This window comes from Taeniopygia guttata, chromosome 1A, assembly GCF_048771995.1.
Source record: "Taeniopygia guttata chromosome 1A, bTaeGut7.mat, whole genome shotgun sequence".
NCBI classification, from domain to species: Eukaryota; Metazoa; Chordata; class Aves; order Passeriformes; family Estrildidae; genus Taeniopygia; species Taeniopygia guttata.
Genome location: NC_133025.1, coordinates 66,155,963 through 66,170,621, shown reverse-complemented (window position 1 = coordinate 66,170,621; position 14,659 = coordinate 66,155,963). Strand labels below are relative to the sequence as shown.

The following is a 14,659-nucleotide window of genomic DNA, read 5'->3' as shown; positions in this document are numbered from 1 at the left end:
GGAGAATGTCCTGGCCAAGATTATTGTAGGCTTGGATATTTCAAAAAATAGAAGGGGAAAGTGCAAAAAAGAATTAAAATGTACTGGGGTGTGCCCCTTTGCCCAGAGCAATTTTAATTTTAAATGTCTTTCATTCAGCACCTTCTTTCTTGAGTACTGCACTTGATTTCACTCTTGCTCGTGTTCTGTTTCTTTTTCCTATCTTTTTGGGAGCTATAGCCAGTTTGCATGAGCATGATTTAGTGCTTTCTAATGTTGTAAAAATAAGGCTGGTTTACAAATTGGGCCACCCAAATGTGGACTGTTATGTCAAATATGATGGTGTGGGAGGTCTGGGCTTGCTGCTTTTATATGTTTGTTTGTTTATTTATTTATTTATATATTTATTTCTTTATAGTTTTGGAGGTAAGTGGAGTTCCCAGGAGATTGCCAGAGCTCTGTGGAATGTGAAGTTTATTTCAATTCACCTCCAGCTATAGTGGATGCAAGCCCAAGAGCTTTGGTTGCTCTTGATCCAACTGTGACTCCAGTTGTTTTTCTTTCAGTCTAGGAATTATTTTTTTTTTAAAGCAGCTCCATGACAATGATATCTCTGTTTCGTTCTAACAGGACATGCCAATAATTCCATTCTTCAGATGCACAAAAGAGGCTTTTCAAGAGAAGAAGTCATCCAAGTAGAAATTGGTGTAGGTGTGCAGAAGCCCCAACTGCAGTAGGGTTGTATTGTGGTCTTCTGAACAGTGACCTCCTCTGGAGTGTATTTGTCTCCCTGTGCTTCTGGTCAGGATTTGAGACCTTTCTTTTTGACCCCAGGCTAGGGAGTCTGAGTCTCTCCTCTGCTGCATTTTGTTCCTTCCTCAAACTTCTTGTGAGTTTTATTTGGTAGGTTTGTGAGGGGGTTTGTTTGTTTGTTTTTGTTGTGTTTTTACTTTGGTTTTTGTTGTTGTTGTTTGGTTTTTTGTTTGTTTTTTTTTAATTCCAGGTACTCCAGAGAAACAGGGGTACAGAGAGTGAGATACCAAACAAAGCACTACATTCATTATGCACCACCTCCCAGGGTAGGGAGAAGTTTGTACACTCATTCCCTGCTCCAAAATCAGGGTCACACGTTCCTGTTTGTGCTGCTACAGTGTCTAGAGAAAAGGTAAATATATGTAAAAAAGCTAAAATGAGTAATGACTCCAACGGTGACTACAGAAGTCATCTGGGGAGCAACCACCTACCTAAATATTTCCATTTTCTGATCTGTAGGGTAGTTGCATAAATGTAGTCAGATCCTTTAGGAGACTGCTCCTTCTGTGACAATGGCTGAAACCCACGTGGGTCATGCTACAATGCCTAGAGTTTCACGGCACCTGAGTTTTGTCACCAAAAATTGTCCTCTGATAGCATCTAGGGTTATAGGAGAAGGGTTGTGAATAAAGAAAGAGAGCTGAGGATGGAGGAGAACTCTCCTAGGAACAGAAGGAATCTTCCTCTAGGAACCTCACTAGTGAGGTGGATGAGATGCTTCCCTTGCTGAATGACTTGAGGGCACTGCTCACAGCCTCTGTGCTGCCAGGTGTTGGCCCAGGAGGATATGTAATAAAGTGTTTTACCTCCCACTTCCCCATGGAGGAATGGCTGCTCATCCTTTCTTTCTCTTCTCCCTGCTCCCAGTGTGCTGTCCCTTTCCAAAGGCAGTGTGTTCAGTGTGGGATGGGTGAGAAGCCCATGCCAGAGCTGATTTGGAAACAGGACCTGTTCTCCTTCCCTTGGGAAGAAGATGTAGTATTTGTATCTGTCTACTCTGTTTTTCTGTGCTCTGGAGGAGTCTGGTTCCTTTCTCTCTGCTTTTTAACGTTGTTTTCCTCAAAACTGGCTATTTTGTTTTATTTCAGAAGGAGATTTCACAGGAGGGAATTATGCACATACTGAACATATACATTTAAATTCATACATGTATATCTGACTGAAGATACAGGTACAGGGGTGATTTCATGTCACATATCCTCAGGAATGTTTTATTAACTCTGAGCTTCCAGGAAATACGTGTATTTTACAATGACACAGCTTTGACTTACCAGAGAGCAAAATTATGATAACAAAGTGTCTTATCTGCAGCTACAAGAGCAGGTAGTTGGCAGCATATTACAGTGTGAAACTAAAGAAGATGAATTTGTGTTCTCACCTGCTTGTGTCTCAGGTGCTGTGTAAGTTGAGAAGGCAATTCTCTCACCTGTTACAGCTCCTTCTCTGTTTTTTCACCAAATAGCTTCCTGAAAGAAACCAGTGTGTGGGGAGGAAAAACTTACACTCAGACCTTGATTCTCCAGGAGTCTGTAGGAATTTGTCCAGACCTGAGCAAATGGAACCACCCTGCTTAGCCCATGGTTTGGAAATGTCCTCAGGAATCTGCAATAAGGGGATGTTTGTTCTGTGGTGTGATAAAACTGCACAGTGGGAACCAGAAGAAAATCAGCTAATGGTGGTTTATTCCCATTACAACCATTATTTAAAGTAGTGCTATCAGCTGTCACTGCATCAGTCTGGTCTTTCCTTACTAATCCATCTGCTTGTCAAACTTCAGGGTTTGTAAATAGTAGTAGAGCTTGGTCAGTCTGATTATTCTCTTCCAAACTGTCCAATTAATACAATGGTGTAAGCACAAGCTGGTGGTGTTCCTCTGAATCATGCCACTGAATGTGACACCTCAACTCTGCTGATGTCCTAAGTGGGGTTGGCTTTTGTGACCATAATGTGCTCTAGAACATTAGGGGGCACCAACTGGAAAGGTTGTGCAAGCTCTTAAACACTTCTGTGGTCTTCTGTGTAACACAGCAGAAGTACATTTCCTCAGCAAGTTTTGGTGTGCAGCCTCTGAAACCATGTCTACTCTCACTGGACACTGCCAAATATTTTGGGAATTCAGTGTTCTTGGTGGTTTGTGCAACTCAATCAGACTTGAGTAGTGGTGTTGGTGTTCTTCTGTGAGATGTGTAGAATAATACGGTAAGCATCTCTGTGCAATTAAGCAATCTGTGCTGCTGGATCAGATAATCCATCCACAATTGCATCTTCCAGCTGCATTTAACTGTGCAAGCTTCCCCTTACTCTGAGGGATCTGTGGAGTCTGTGCCCCTTCTGTTACCTTGCAGTAGATGGTGATGGTTTTGAGAAGTTTCTGCCAAAATCCAGAATTTGCCTCTGCTCTTGCACTTTCAAGCACGGTGGAGATTAATAAAAGAAGAGACAGGTTGCACCCTTGGTGCCTCTCATGGGAGGAGAAGACAGAGGAGGATGTGTTCTCCACGTGTTGGACAAGAGTTCTCCACAGATTTGGGCTTCCCCTGAGTGAGGGACAAACATTGGTGGTGAGATCTATGCTGGCTGGATTCTCAGTGTTATTGCTGACCTTTCTTTACCCTGCAAACACTTGGGGCACGGTGTATTTTGATTCCAGACTACTGGAGTTCATAGACAATACGATCTTTTATGGGGTCCACAGGATTTACTTATATTGTTTCAACTGGCCTGCAAAGCTGCTGTTATCCTATTTCTCAGCTGTTTCTGGGATCACTGTCTTAGCTTTAAGCATAGCCACCAGCTGAGTTAGAAATTGGTAACACCTGAGTACACAGAAGTCAAGGAAATGCTGAAATGGAAGAAAATGTCACGGGCCTGATCCTTTTTAGTCTGGGATGTAGGCCAGTTCCAGTGGGGGAACTGTTTGGTGGGTGAGGTGCTTGCAGGATCAACAACTCCTGAGCTGTCCAAGGGCACATGCAAAGCTTTGAGAGGCACTGGTTTAGGCTGTTCTGTTCCAGAGTGCCATGTGCCATGGGGCTGTGCTCCAGGCACTGCTGGGAGTGAGGATCACAGGGAAAAACTGCCTGCAGAACTGTGGGTGGTACCTGGGCCTGCAGGGTGTGAGGCTGAGCAAACACCCCCTTTGTCCAAGCAAAACATGTCAATCAATTTGAACCTTTTTTTTTTTTTAATAAACTATTCCTTTTCTTTGCATATTCTTGTGCAGAGGAGCTCAGGGCAGCAATATTGGCTGGAGACCTTATGGCTACGCAGTGGACAAGCCATAAAGCAGTGAGTTCATTGAAATTTGGGCAGCAGTGGAGATGGTAAGTAAACATTTGTCAGGACTATAAATCTAAACCCTGTGGCTTCGTCCCAGCCTTGGAATGTCTGGTAGATTCTCTGGGCTGGATGGTGCCATCAGCACCCTTTGCAGTCCTCAAGGTGCTGCAGGAGGAGATGGCCAGAGCCCTGGAAGCACATTCCTGCTTTCAGCCTTCCTCCTGAGCTTGGCCCAGCTCTGTCTTCTTGTTTCAGGTCTCTCTGCAGGGCCCCACGTACATAAGCCCTTTAAGGGTTCATTTGTTAAGGTCCTGAGAGCCTTAGTCTAATTCTTCTTTCTGATCTTTTGGCAACTGTAGAGTAACAGGAAATTTTGAAGTAGAGCTGCTCTTCTCCTGGCAAATAAGAGCGCAGGCAGTTGAGTTAGATCAGTGCAATTTCCTCTTGTTTCCAAAAGGACAGCAGGAATTTTTCATGTTGGGGAATTGACCTCATTGTGCCAAGCTCAGGGCTTGACATGTCTCTCATCTGTGTCTTAGGGAACTTGACAAGTGCCCCTGACTTAGTAGGATAAAACCTTTGCTTTTTTGACTTGTATGGAGGGGAAAACTTTAGAGCAGTGGGGATGATATCTGTTCATTACCATGTGCTTTATTTGAGTGGTCTCTCCTCTGGCTCAGACCCTCTCAGAGCCTGGATGAGAAGCACCTGCTGTGTTTGTAGGTGCCAGAAGGACTCTTTGGGCTGAAGTGAATTTGAATTTCACCTACATGATCTGTGTATCCTCTGGCAATAAAGCCCCCAGTTAATCAGTCTTTTCCTCGCCCTGTGGCTGCAGTGGGTGGATGTTTGGCAGCAGGTTGTGCTTTACACGCCCCTGAATTTCAGCCCTGACCCTGGAAGTTAATGGGAGCTGCAGCACTTTGGGATTGAGTTGTTATTGTCTAACTGGCCACGTTGATTGGTTTTTCTTGGACTCTTCCTCAGCTGCAGTGTTTGATGTGTAGATGACTTCAGTTTGCTTTGAAAAAAAATAGATGTTTTGAATTACCTATTATCTTGCACAAAGTGAAACTATTTGCCCAACCCCGTGGTTGCCTTAGAGACTTGCTGCAAACAACAGATAGAAGCATGAGCTTAATATGAGGAATGTCCAAAGGACAAGTATGTGAGTGTTGAAACCAGAAAAATGAAACAACATGATTGCAACATCTGTCAAAGGGTAGGAGACTTTGAAATATTTCAATTTTATTGTATACTGGTTACAGGCTTTTGGAACCTTAGGTCAGCACCTGGCATTTGTGTTTCTTCCTGAAGGACCTTAAGTGTTTCAGTCAACATTTAATCCATCTCTTCCCCTCTGAGCCCTCAGACTGCCTTATTTGAAGGCAGGAAAAATCTGCTTTTTTCAGACAGCATGGGGAAGAAATTTATTCTTAGCATTTGGAAAACAGAAACCCAAACCCTGGAGTTTAGTCTTGGATTTCATTCGAAATCATGGTTTCTAAAACTATAGTCGTTTTAGTAGTTTTATTATTTGTATGTAAATATTAAAGATCAGAGTTGCTGTCAAGATTTCATTTTAAAAACTGTTAAAAGTGGTTATCTAGCACATCATGCAAGTTTTATAGAAACAGTTTGTTATATAGGCTTGTAAGCCAATTATTAAAACGTCTGTGAATCATTTGATACTACATGTTGCAAACAGAATATTAATGGGTACAGCAATAGTGTGTGGGCAACTTGGGATCCCACTCCTTTAATAAACTTTGTCCAGATGGAACTTTTATGTTCATGAGTTTCCACACATCTCAATTGCTTCTAGAGAATTCCCCAAAGAATCTAGGATCTGCTGGCAAAAATCTATTGAAGTGGAGCCTTAGGTGTTGCATTTTGAAAAATATTTTCTTGTAAAGGTACCAGAAAGGAAGTTTTGGTGTTTGTGGTTTTTTTGTTTTGGTTTGGTTTTTTGTTTTGTTTTTTTCTGGGCCATAACATGGATAGTACATAACATTCTGCTTATTTGTCTGTGTGTACAGAAGTTGTATCTTTCTGCTGGATTCCATGCTTAAAACAGTTTTAGTAGCTGTTACTCTCCACCTAATGAGAATTTTTGGGTTTTCAATCCAAATTAATTTTGCAGGCTCTTCCCTTTCTATCCCCACTGATCTCTCTGCTCTAGTTTCATGTTGTATGCTTTGTTTTCCTGTTCAGGTATAGGTTACTTCTCATGAATTCAGGACAAAAAGTTTCTGGGCTTCACTGGGGGAGGAAACCATTGGTTCAACTTGTATTTCAAGACAAATAATTGATACCTGTGGAATAATTTCACAGATACGGATAAATATTCTGGGTTTTGAGCTTAAAGGCTTTCCAGAGTAATTCACATGGTGAGTAATTGGTGCCAAACAACAGAAATGGGATTTTTCTTCTGAGCGATTTTGTTTTTCTGTGTATTAGGGGGAGTGATCTGGTTATTGTTATATGACAAGCTAAACCTTCAAAATGAAATAAAGGTTTGTTGTGTTGTCAAGGCATCCAGTCAGTAGCTAGGAAAGAGAGCAAACCAAATCAAGTTCTAGAGTTTCCCTACATCTCAATTGCTTATAGAGACAGGAAGATTTTGTTACCGCAGAGGCCTATCTATGCTTGAGGGTCTGTCCTGTGCAAAGCCAAATTGCTTTTTATTTCATCAGTGCTGCTGTAAAATTCTGAAGTCCTGTTGGCACACAAATTATTCATGTTTTTAAACTAAATTTCATCTGTAGATAATGGCTGAGCCCTTGCAGATGAGAAGAAAGATCTGACTTTCCCCTGCTATGACCCACTTGATTTCAAATGGGATTTCACAGAATCACATCAGGATTCTGGAACAATCACCATCAGGGCTTGGAATTGCTGCAGTGCAGGGGCAGCACCTCCAAATGCTCTTGGGTCATACAGGGTCTGAAAGGAGCAGAAGTCTGTGGAGTTACTTCACTGCAAGTGGAATTCCAGCACATTTTGCTGGGCATGAAACACTCCCTGGTCTGCCAGCATTCAGATTGGGTGGTTATGTACCTCTTGTGTTGCTTCCCAGATGCAGTGTTTTCCTATAGGATACTCATCTTGGAAATCTTTGACATGTGCACACCTATTTTTTTTTTTGCCTAAGGAGTGAGCATGTGAGCTAATTCCTTACATAAAAAACCCTAAACAACCAAGTTCACTATAATTTATTGTGAGACAATTTTGTATGTACATGTGCCTTGTTTCTTGAGAGAGAGAAAATAAGACCACCTGGTAAGTGAACATTTTAAAACATCGAATTCAAATGTCTCTGTATGTGTGTGGTCATGGATAATAGCCTTTAAAAGCCTCAGAGGCCTCTGTATGTATATATTTAAATAAGAAACAAACTGACATTCAAGTCAGGAAAACTTCATAAATCCAAGAGTGGTGTTAATCTGCCACACTCTGTGTTTTGTGACTATGCACTTAAAACCATAAGCCAGAGTTTGCTATGATGTGAAAAGCAATTGAAAGGTAGCACCATGCTGTTATAAAATCTTAAATTTGTCCAGTCAACAACAGATTTTTTTTCAGTCTTAATTTCAGTTTTAAACTCACTGAATTATAGAATTTTCATGGGAGAAAAAAACCAGCACAGCTCATCATCAATCTCTAACCCATCTACTCCTGGCAGGAGAGCTATGGAAATCTGTGTCTAGCAGAGAGGATCCCGAAGAGAGAGGTGGAGTAGTGTGTGGGAATCCAGGGCATCCCTCTGGCTGCCCTGGAAGGTCTGGGACCCTGGCAGGGGTCAGGAACCCCCCTGTACAGAGCCCCCAGAGACACTGTCTGTGATCTCTGTCCATGGAAAAGAGTTTTCAATCTTACAGGATGAATTACAAGCTCTGAGTGTCTGATATGAGTAATAATTAAGTGTGGCACGGGTGCAAAAGTAAAATTTTAGGATTCTAGATTAGGGGTCCAAAGGGGACAAGATGGAGGAAATTGGGTGTGTCTTGTCCTTTTTCTCTTCTTCACGTCCTCCATGTTTCACTGTAGTGTTGGCATTTTTCTGTTGGTTCAGGCTGGGAACACACTGTTCAACGTAGGTGACAGATATTGGCACATTATTGTAAATATAGCACAGGTAGTTTCTGGTATTTAATGTTTGTAACATCCCACTGAGGGCAGAGCCCCACACGCTGCCCTGCAGGACAGAGCTGCGGCAGGGCAGCAGAACATGTTAGAGATAAACAGAATAAACAACCTTGAAACCAGCACAGACGAATTATGACTTCTTCTTTGGCAGGGGGGCAGAAAGACAGAGACTTTTTACAATCTCGGAATCATCAATACCTCAGATTCTGACAGTAGTGGAGCAGTGCAGCGTGGCCAGCACAAAGGTACCACCCAGTTTCCTGCCCAAAACCAGCCATGGCACAGCCAGCTGGCCTGGAACTGGCCACTCTGCCTGCAGTGCTTTCCTTGGTGAGTTACAGTCTCAGAAAAGCTGTCTCTGCACTCTTTCCCAGCCCTAAGACCACCTTGGGAGCTGTGTATCCATAAATGTGCCTGTCTTTTCTGCACCCCCACGAATGCAGAGGGTATGAATGAATTGCAGCGACCATTCATAGATGGTACAAATTCATAAATGGGAGAGCAGCTGGAAAAAAAAAAAAAAAGAGAGGGAGAAATATGAATGGCTCAAAAAGCTGAATACTGCATTAAAAAAAAAAAAAAAAAAAAAAAAAGAAAGTTGACTCAACCTCAGGGAAGAAGAGAGCGATGAGCTGTGGATTTTGCACGGTTCCTGAGGTTGCTGTGCACGGAGAATCTCACGGCTGCCCGAGCAAATGCCACATCAGAGGAATTATCTGTGCTCTGTGTGACATCTCCCCCAGCACAGCACACGTGCGTGGCCCTGTCACGCGGCCTTGGCTCCCTCAGACGTGTTTGCTGCTGGCCCAGCTGCAGGAAGCACAGCATTGATGCCTATTTTTATGGGATTTAAAGCTGTACAACAACACCCCCTTCCCCTGCCTCTGGTCTTTTATGTTTAAGGAGAATTACTCAGTCGCTATATTTTCTTTCTCCTGCTGCTCTCTATTTGTCTGCCCCTGTTTTCTCCAGTATCCATTCTTCCAGCATCTCTGTTTGGTTAACAAATTATGAAAGCCTCAGAGTGCTCAGATGTTTCTATTCATTCCTAGTGACCTTTTCATTCATCTGTTTCACTCCTTGATCAACCAAGTCACTGTAGCCCCTTGGTGCCTTGCTCCATGATGTGTTTTATTGCCCATTGGGCATAGGGCTGCTATTATTTCTACATTTACAAGGACAATAGTCCCCATCCCAAAATGTATATGTCTTTCTGCTTTCAGATTTTATAGGATATATCTTGCCTGTAAACGTGTCATTGAAGTTTGGGATGTTTTTTTCTATTTAGACCTTTCAAAATCATCTAATTCATTTAGAGTGGCCCTCCAGGGTTGTACTGGAGCTTTTGGAATCTCATTTTGTTCCTGAGTGGACTCTTACAAAGTGCTTTCTGTTGCTGGATTCTTCCTACCCCTGCTTAGAGGCATGACAGCAGCAGAAGGTTTCTGCCCAGCCTTGAGCCTCTGCAGATAATGAAAATAAGAATTTCCATAGTTGCCCATTCCTTTCCCATTTTAGTAACCCCACTTCTCCAGGGACTCTGCTCCTGCCCTTGGAAAACAGTGATGGGCACTGGAGAGGTGTGCAGAAGAAAAAATGGGATTACAGTGCTTGACTCTTTCCTGATGTACTTTATTAGGTGTAACCCTGACTGACTTGATGATCGAGGAATCACCAGAGTGAAAGTGGAATTCCATCCTGAGCTCTTTGTGTCACCACCCAGCATCTTCCATGGGTTGCTTTTGTTTTTCTTTGTGGGAAAGGATCATGGTGAGCAAGCGCCATCTGCAAATGAGAAGCCAAAGCTGTTCCTGACTCTCTTGCAACTTAAAGCACACTACAGGGGCTGCCCTGGAAACAACTACCAGTTCACCAACTGGGGTTTGAAACAGTGAAGTAGAGACAAAGTTTTCCATCTATCCCTTAACTCAGTATATCAATAGGGAAAAGTAAGTACAAAGTGTACAGAGTGAAGATATTTACTTTAATTTTACTACCCTTGCTTGGCATTTAATGCAAAAATTGTAATAAAACCATGGATGTGGGGTGGGGTTTTTTTCCAGACAGAGATTTGACAGTAAATTTTTGCTATATCTCTTAACTGGCTTTTCTCATAAAACTGTGTTTCAGGTTTATTCCTCAAATGTGAAATGCCACTCTGATGCATGTGAAATCGAGCTACCTGATGGTAGCTCAAACCTGGATGGCCCTGAATCCATAGAGACATCTTGCATCAGCAGCAGTTGTTAAGTGCTGCTAAGGGGCTACTTCAACTGCCAGTTCATAAATCAAGTTATTTTTGGTACAGCTCCCTGAATGCTGCAGCTCCTGATGAAATGAATTCAAGCAAATCTTTTATATTTTTCAGCTGAGAGGGTGGTGATGATGCACAGATTAGGAATAGGTTAGCAGTGGGCAGATGGTGAAAACAGAATGCAGAACAAGTAATAGACAGGAGGCAGTGCCACAGTGAGAGATGAGGCTGTGCTCTCCTGGGTAAAAGAAAAGAAAAACACATACTTCTGCTTCTTCTGAATGAGTGGAAATATTCACCCCAAGATTCCAGATCCAAGTGTGAGGTAGGAGCAGTGGGAATTCAAAACTGCCAGGTGTGAAAGCAAGGTAGAGAGGTGTAAAGCTTTGAATGGCTTTGAGGGACCTGGTGACACTTGGCTTTCTGGTGTTAGGCTGCAGCAGCAACAGGCATGACAAGTGCACTGAGATTTTACACTCCTGTGCAGTAATACCTGGAGAAACCTCACTCACCAGTGAGCTCCATAAGAGAATGATTGTGTAATAGGCAAGAGAAAAAAAATTAAAAGGAAAAGAAAATTCCTGTCAGCTCAAGATCAGAGAAAATTAGAAACAATTAAAAGAGCGGGCGCAGACTTGACAGGCCAGGCCAAGTCACAAAAACCCTGATAAGCCCTGGCTTTGATAAATCACAGGCTGTGAATTCTGTCTCCTGGGCCACATAAGAGCAAAGAGGAACTCATGTCTCTCTGAGGTGGGTTGTGAGAACTGTTGTAACCAGGCCCTGTTCATAGAAGCTGTTTGGACACCATAGGAAGCTGCTGAAGATGAACCTGTGCAATACTTTGCTCTTTTCGTCCTCCAGAACTTGCTTCACTGGCAGAAGGACTCCTGGATGCTGACCCAATGTCTCATCCTTGTCTTGGACTGTGGCCTGCAGAGTGTGGAAAACTACAGGTTCTGGAGTAAGTGTGATGCCCTTCCTATCCTTTCACCACAGAAAAATACCTTGACTATGGGAGTTGACCAGAAAAATCCTTAGGAATGATGGGACTGGAGAGCAAGACAGTAGGATTAGCAAAATGAATTTTTTGACTGTAGCCTGGAAAGCTTTAGAGATCCCAACAGCCCTTTGGAAAACAAGAAATGGACCTGAATGCTCTGCCCTTGCCTGACCTCATCCCAGAGGCTTGGTTCAGCATCCCCGTGCCTGGCAGCTGTCCTTGTCATGTGGGCTCTGCTGGTGGTCTGGGCTGGTGCTCCCAAAAGCAGTCATTTCTTGAAAATAAGTTTTCTCCCACCTCTGCCAATGTCTTGCCACTCCCTGACCCAGCCTTACCCAATTTCTCAGCAGAAAGCTATTCAAATCAACAACAGGACTTTAACTGCTTGTAGATCCAGTGAAGGAAACTTAAATGTTGGCTTGAGTGATTCTCATCTGGTTGTCTTCTTCCAAGCACGTGAAATGCACAACCAGGGCGTCAGAACTGACAGATATTGTCAAACACACACCCAGTTTTCAGCAGAAACTGCATCTATCAATTCAACATGGAGGTTAAAATGCAGAGTGAATGTAATAATGACAATGACACTCACAAAGCAAGGAGCAATAACAATTTGACACAGATTAAACTCTTGTCTGGCACGAGGTATTGAGCACAGGAGCAATGCAAATGTGCCTAAGCTACTTAGGTGGGTAAAAACTGCTGTCTTGCAGCCTCTGAATGCTCCAGACATTTCTGAAAACAGGGCTTAGCTTTCCATGTCACTTCTCTGCTCTGAAAATGTTAGGTGCTTTTTAAAAGACCTTTTGGAGAAGGCGCTAAGTCACAGCTGAATATTGTACAAGTTCCTTTAAGATACAAAACCTTGGGAAGTTCAGATATTCTGTCTAAAACAACAAGGAAAATACACCAGATGTGTTAATTTTTCATGAGACTTACAAGGGATAAAAGTAATATTCTGTAAAAATAAAAATATTGATAGCTTGCTTATTTTGATAATAAATCAGTGCAAACATGTTATTTGCAGATATCTCAAAGTTTTACAGGTAGGCAATATTAGTGTTCAATGTACATAATATATCAATGCACTGTTTAGCTTTCCAAATGACTTGTGGGAGTCTGGGTAATTTTACCCAGTAAACTTCAGTGAAAATAGTATTAGAAAAATCTCTTTTCTTAACAGAATGGAAAAGCCTTGATGGAGAACGGATCTTAAAGAGAAGAGAGGAGGGGGAAGATGCTCTCCTTTTGGAGAGTAGGTAGAAACTACAAAAGGAATGGCAGCATTTGAGTTTGCTTTGAGAGAGGTGGATTCCAAGGAGATGAACTGGAGCACAGGTGCCTTGGAGACAGTGATGTTTCTGCCATACCTCTGGAAAAATCCCCTTTCTGGGGGCTGGAATGTTCACCAGGGGTGAGCAAGGAAAGGGTTGGATGCAGGGGAGGAGTGTCAAAGCCTTCAGGTGGTGCTGCCTGTGTGTTTTTTCTCCAGGACACTGGCAATGGCAGTGGGAAGAGTCCAACAGCACGACCAGAGAAACAGAGCTCATGCATGTGAGAAAGCTGTGGCTGAAGACCAGGCAACTGTGAAGGAAAGAAGCATCTGAAGATAAAATGTGTGATAAAATCACTGACTTGAGAGGTCTGTGGTTAAATAGATGTTACCACCTACATACCAAAGTGAGCTATGGCGAATACCTGTGTGATGTTGCACAACCCTCCAGAGAAGAATTGGCTGAAGTTTCAGCCTGGAAGAGCATAAATTGCATAAATTTCTCCTGTAAGAATCCCTGCACAGCCACCAGAGCAGCCATCAAGCAGAAGGGAGAGGAAACCAGTCATGCACTCGCTGGTTTTCTCTAGAAACTCCTATCATAACCCACTGAGGAGTGTTGTGCAGTGTCATGTGCCAAGAAAAATAGCAAAAGGTCTGAGGCTAGTCTGAATTATCTGCTTCAACAACTGATCCATTGTAGAGGTCAGCATCCAGATGAAATGCATTCTCTCACCTCCAGTAAATAGCACTGTTAATGACTTCATGATGAGGAAACTCACAGATATACCCTGAGTCATTACATGGTTTGATAACGAGATACTGGAATAATTGCATGCAGTTTGTGAATATCTTTGATGTGACAGTTCGGGCAGGAACAAGTAAACACAAGGGAACCATCAAAAAGAAGGAGTTGGTCATCTTTATTTTTTCTTTTTTTTTTTTTTTTTCCAAGAGGAGAGCCCTACAAATAAATTTAGTGATAAATCAGAATCTGAACCCTAGAAGACAAAGACAGAATAAAATGACTCAATTTACATATCTTGGCAGTCATATCCTCATGAAAACGTCAGAGGCTGGCTAAGGCAGGGCTGGATTTGGCAGATTAAGATTTGGTTTTGGGAAATCTGCACTTTAAAGTGAATCACAGAGTCATCAGTATTCCATTTTATTAAATGTATTTGAAAGTTTTAGGACTTTTTAAAGTGCAGAAGTAGATCTAAAAACTGAAAATTGCTACAATAAATTTCTAAGAAATGCAGGGATTCAGCAACTTTCAGCAGCCCCTTAGGTTGGAAGAAATGTTGAAGAGAAGAGGTTGGAAAACTGTTGAGAAAGAGGGTCTAATTTTAAAGTCTTGAGTAATTGAGTAATTGCCAAATAATGCAAAAGAGACCAAAGAACCTAGAAGGTGTGCTAACCAGAAAGTGGAAGAAATATTCTCTGGGACACTAGAAAAAAGGCTGAAGATGGAGAAACTTGGTGAATATTTCTTTATGAACAGTGATATTAAATACATTTAATATTATAGTTGGCGAACACACAGTTATCTACATTTACAGAGATCCTTGATATGTCTTTTGAAATATATGCACAATGAGAACTGAATTCTGTTCCAGGCATCTCTGATATCCTGGGAAGAGAAAGTTAAATATGTAAGTAGAAGCTTTTTTCTCTGTGCTTTAAATAAACCACCTGTTTCATGTATAGAACAATGCTGCTCAGCTGTGAACATCCTCTGAGAGACAAGGAGGAATTTTTACTAGAAAATGGGGTGGGTTCTGAAGAGAACTTTTAAAATAACTTCAGTTGGCTGGGTAAGGATCCTCACTTCTGCCAGTGAGGCCTCAGCTCTCTTTAGCTGAGTGATAAGCACAGGCAAATGATGCTCGTCTTCCATCTGTGACAA

General features: G+C 42.3%; 1 long non-coding RNA gene across 3 annotated transcripts; it reads left to right on the top strand.

The window, feature by feature from the left end:
- The first annotated feature begins 995 nt into the window (after positions 1-995).
- LOC140682256 (uncharacterized) lies at positions 996-14,465 on the top strand. 3 transcript variants are annotated; one of them, XR_012053747.1, is made up of 3 exons: positions 996-10,169; positions 11,339-11,438; positions 12,661-14,465. It is a non-coding gene; the product is annotated as an uncharacterized lncRNA (long non-coding RNA). The 3 variants fall into 3 exon arrangements; XR_012053746.1 differs by having other exon boundaries at positions 996-11,438; positions 12,970-14,465; XR_012053745.1 differs by having other exon boundaries at positions 996-11,438.
- The last annotated feature ends 194 nt before the right edge of the window (positions 14,466-14,659 follow it).